We start from the raw sequence: 5,452 nt of genomic DNA on the forward strand, positions 1-5,452 counted from the left end.
GTTGACAGTTCCAACAAGTATTTCTTAATATGATTCATAACAAAACCTAAGAGTTGAAGGATCTTGTGTAAAACATACACACAGAGGCGATGGGCCAGGAATAAAGAGACCTTACCTCTTGTTCTATATTCTTCATTCAGTTTCCTCATGTGCAAGACATGAGGACAGTTATGAAAGGCTTCTTAACATTAAAATTGTATAATTCTGTCAAAACCACCAATGTAAACATTTCCGTGTTCCATTGAACTATCATGCTTCATTACCAAAGCTATTGTTATTTAACTGCCATTTCAAAATTACTGGGCTTCCCTGATAGCTCAGTTGGTAAAGAATCCGCCTGCAATGCAGGAAACCTTGGTTCGATCCCTGGGTTGGGAAGATCTGCTGGAGAACGGATAGGCTGCCCACTCCAGTATTCTTGGGCTTCCCTTGTGGCTCAGCTGGTAAACAATCCATCCGCAATGCGGGAGATCTGGGTTCAATCCCTGGGTGGGGAAGATCCCCTGGAGAAGGTAAGGCTACCCACTCCAGTATTCTGGCCTGGAGAATTCCATGGACTGTATACTCCATGGGGTCACAAAGAGTCAGACACAACTGAACGACTTTCACTTCACTTCACTTCACTTCAAAATTGCTATATTAATATTTATCTAAAGATATATTTATCTGTCAAAAATATATATGTATATGTGTGTATTTATGTATATTTACACATATATTATGGGCTTCCCTGGTGGCTCAGAGGTTAAAGCGTCTGCCTGAAATGCAGGAGACCTGGGTTCGATCCCTGGGTTGGGAAGATCCCCTGGAGAAGGAAATGGAAACCCACTCCAGTATTCTTGCCTGGAGAATCCCATGGATGGAGGAGCCTGGAGGGCTACAGTCCATGGGGTCGCAAAGAGTTAGACACGACTGAACGACTTCGCTCACTTACTCACTCACACATATTATATGTAATATAATTTTACCATTATTAGGAAATATTAAGAAGTTTTGGGGGTATGCCATTATTAGGGTTTCCCTGGCAGTTCAGTGGTAAAGAATCTGCCTGCAATGCAGGTGCTATAGAACATGCGGGTTCAATCCCTGGTTTGGGGAGATTCCCTGAAGAGAGCATGGCAACCCATGTATTCTTGCCTGGAGAATCCCATGAACAGAGGACTCTGGTGGGTTATAGTCCATGGAGTCCCACAGAGTCAGGACACAGCTGAAGTGATGTCGCATGAATGCAAGCAAAGCACATATTTAAAACTGATAATGGTATGCATGAATGCTTAATTCTGTGTGAGTGAACGCTGTAGACAGACAAGTCTATTTGCTGAACTGGAGGGCCTGTGTGTTAAGGGGAGGTGGGGGTCGGGGTCAGTGAGATTTTGTCAGGCAAGGCGCTCCAGAGGCCACTTGGCCCCCAAACCTTTGCTCTCCAATGAATTGAAGACTCCTTAGAATGGAAGTTCTTTCTTGGGGAAGAGTTACACACCTTAACACTTACTGCAGTGCTCATGTCCATACCTAGAGGAGCTCTATTAGGGAGCAGACGGAGAGAGAAGGAGGTAGGGAGACGGAAGGGTGGAGGTGTGTGCAGAAGGGCCCAAGCTTTTAGTCTGTCTGCCTTAGCTACCCCAGTGCTGTATCGGACTTCCAAGGATTCCCATTTGAGGCGACCACCCCAGAAAAACCTAGAATGAATTACCTCTATTATCATTCTCTCCTAACATTAGATATAAATTGCCACAGATGAAAATTACTTTACAGTGAAATTACTCTTAAGGAAGAAATTCATTGTCTAACTAAAATAAACAATTTCATCTGAATCTGAATAAAAGCAGTAATCTTCAACAAAAAGCTTCTTTCAACACTAAACTCATTTCACTCATTTTAAAGTATCTAACCCCAGCAATATGTCTTTTGTGTTTGTTAGAAGAAAAGCTTTGATGTGCTTTTGTTTCCAGATATGTTACATCTTAGTTTTACTAATTTCAGTTTAAAAAAGAAAAAAAAAAAAAAAAAAAAAAAAAACCCATCTCACAAGTTGTCATTTTTTTTTTTCTTCAGACGCTAACAGGTAATTTGTTTTGTTTTTTTTGTTAATGCTGGGTGGATATTCTGATAAGCCTCAATGCACCAGCTGTAACGGTAAATTTTGACTTTGGTATTCACTTCTGATTATTTCCCTGTTGATCATTGCACCACTTAGAAGAGCATAGCAATTCACACGTATTAAGAAGAAAACAGAATACATCAGAATATTTCTCTTTATGAAATATCCAATTGTTACAATAAGACTAGCTTACATTGATATAATGTTTGTAGTAAACAATTTACTTTTTATGATAACACACTGTTGAAGAAGGAAAAGAGCTATTATTTATTATTCAAATTTTAGATGAAGGAATAGAAGCTCAGGGAGGACACTGACCAAGGCATAAAAGTATTAAAATAGGGATTCCAGAAGATCTCGAAGTTTCAGTTCCTGATTGAGTTATCTTTCCTTTTTATTGTATTATTTATATATTTATTTTTTAATCACCTAAATAAACTGAAGTGACATTTAGGACCTATCAAGCTTCTCTGTGCTCTTTATACTTGAGACAGCTTGTTAAAATTAAAGGGGTTTCCCTAGTGGCTCGGTCGGTAAAGAATCCACCTGTGATGCGGGAGACCAGGGTTCAATCCCTGGGTTGACAAGATCCCCTGGAGGAGGGCATGGCAACCTACTCCACTATTCTTGCCTGGAGAATCCCCAGGGACAGAGGAGCCTGGAGGGCTGCAGTCCGTGGGGTAGTAAAGAGTTGGACACGACTGAGTTAAAATTAAAGGACCCCATTACAGAGGAATACTCAGAGCGGTGGTCCAAGAATCCTATCCACAGCTCTCAAACCTCTTGACCATTCATTCAATTCAAAACAATGGAGAGTCTTTGAAGAAGGGACGAATTGAGAGCATAGCATTGACATATAAACACGACCAGGTGTGAAACAGATAGCCAGTGAGAAGTCGCTGTATCACACAGGGAGCTCAGCCTGGTGCTCTGTGATGACCTAGAGGGATGCGATGGGGGTGGGAGGGAGGGGAGCTCATGGGGGAAGGAACATATGTACATCCATGCCTGCTTCAGGGTGTTGTATGGCAGAAACCAACACAACACTGCAAATTAAACACTCCGGTTAGAAAAATAACACAGTCTCTCTGGAGAGAGGAGCTGCACTGCGTGCGTAGCTCCAGCCTCCTTGGAAGGGGAGGGGTGCTGCTGCCTTCTTCTCCAGGCATGAAGGGTGGGCTTCCAGCAGTTCAGGGTGCTCTTGGTGGGTTCCTTCTGTTCATGCTTCAAGTCCAAGAGCAAGGCAGAGGGAGTGGAGGGCCCCTCTTGGTTATTGCCATCTTCACGGACAAACAATGAGGATGCATCTCCTGGGGACCACAGAAAGGAAATCCAGGGGTCCAACGATTGCATCTCTGCACTTTCACTGCTGTGCTCCCGGTTCAATCCCGGGTGGGGGAACTAAGATCCTGCAAGCCTTGTGCAGAGCATGACCAAAAAAGAAAAAAGAAAAAAAAAAAAAGGTCTAATTAGGACTCAGGGGTGAATAGGTGGAGCACAAAAGAGTTTCAGGGCAGTGAAACTACTCTGTGTGATACTATAGTGATGGATATTTATCGTTATATGTTTGCCCAGACCCTTAGAATGTGTACCACCAAAAGTGAGCTGTGGGCTCTGGGTGATGATGACGTGTCGATGCAAGACCATCAGTTGTAACAAATACACCATCTGGTGAGGGATGCTGACCCTAGGGGACGTTATGCAAATGTGGGATCAGGGGGTAAGTGAGAAATTTGTGTCTTCTGCTCAATTATGTGTCTAAAACTTCTCTAAGAAATCAAATCTTTTAAAAAGAAATTCTGCCTGAGAGGACTGCTTCAGAGGGTGAGGAGAAGCCAACAGCAAAGGAGTCTCATTCCAGGGTCCCAATCTAGGGAGGGGGAGCAGAAAACAGAGATGAGAAGCCCTTCCTCCCCAGGCCTTAAGTTCCAGCCCCACCTGCGGTGGGAGTAAGGGGTTTCTTATTGTTGAATGAGGAATGGAGTAGAATCAGTTCACTAGAACTGAATAGTTTTAATTTTTGAGTAGCGACTGTAAATTTGTAACCCAAAGGAATTGGACTTCATTTTAATTAAAAAAAAAAAAGATTAGGTTTTTGATTTAGTGCATTTCTTTCCTTTTTTTACCTTTTGCTACTTTTCTCATCATTTGGTATTTTGCTTTTGTGTTTTCCTATGATAAAATCATCATAAGTATTTTCATGCTGTTATACAATCTTCATAATCTTCATTGTAATGACAATACTGAGTTCCCTGTATGAGTGTTGCAATTTGATTTCTCATTCCTGGGCTGCTGGATCTACAGGCTCTTTAGAAAAATTTTAAATAGCTTTTCCCATATTTTAGAATAGTTTGTTTACTTGTTTTAGAATACAAGCTTACTATCATTAATATTTTTATAATAATTTATAAATAGTGCCTATAATTATAAATTGCTCTCCTAATCATAATTTCAAACTAAAAATTCAAATAAGAAAAGATTCCAGTTTATCTAAGCCAGTTTTGGAGGTCATCTTTTCCAAAAAGTTTGCTAATTTAGCAAGTAAGCATTTTTCACTATAGCTTTGGCTTACGTTTCTTTGATAACTAGGAGGCTTGGTGTTTGTCTAATTCTGTGCATTAAAAGCATTTTCTGTTTTGCTTTATTTATTAAAAGTTTTTTTCCCAAATGTGAAATGATGAGAAAAATATTAAGACTCTATAACAGACACATGGTAAAGTGATAGAAACAGGTGAGGTAGAGGGTAGAATTACAGCTACTAAGTAAACATGTGAGAAAGTGCTGATCTCAGTAGTTATTAACAAAAGGAAATTAAAACAGTAGCGAGGTTTATAAAGATATCACCTCTCTGTTTATTACCTCTTTGTAAATTTGAACCCAACCTTTTATTTACCTTCTAGATCTTAGTAACTTTTTCACATGAGTTTTTATTTTATTGAGTTAAATATAGGATTATTTCCTCTTTTTGTGTTTAAGTAGAAAATCAGTCTGTCTTCAAAAATGGATGAGTATTCATATCAGTTTTCTCTGATCTTTACTAAGTCAACCTTTTGATTCATCAGAAGTGGATTATGTTGCATGGTAAAAACTGAAGAAATGCATGAATCCCACGCCCTCAAGGCCCATTTATTGAATGATCCATTCATTATTCCTTGGCTTGTGATGCTTCTTTTATTATGTATGCAAATATAATTTCTTTTCAGTCACCTTATCTGTTGCAATAATCTGTATGCTCATCAATATATAAAAGTAGACCAATGTTTTAAATACCATAATTGTACAATTTGTTTTAAATATATGGTTTACTATTTTTTTTTTTTTTTGAAAGATTTCAAAGATGTTACCAGATAT

The 5,452-nt window shown here is 39.5% G+C and overlaps 1 non-coding gene across 1 annotated transcript; it reads left to right on the forward strand.

Annotated features, from left to right (window-relative positions):
- The first annotated feature begins 727 nt into the window (after positions 1-727).
- Positions 728-799, forward strand: TRNAF-GAA. The gene has a single exon. It is a non-coding gene; the product is annotated as a tRNA-Phe (tRNA).
- The last annotated feature ends 4,653 nt before the right edge of the window (positions 800-5,452 follow it).

This window comes from Cervus elaphus, chromosome 30 (genome assembly GCF_910594005.1).
Source record: "Cervus elaphus chromosome 30, mCerEla1.1, whole genome shotgun sequence".
In the NCBI taxonomy this organism is placed as follows: Eukaryota; Metazoa; Chordata; class Mammalia; order Artiodactyla; family Cervidae; genus Cervus; species Cervus elaphus.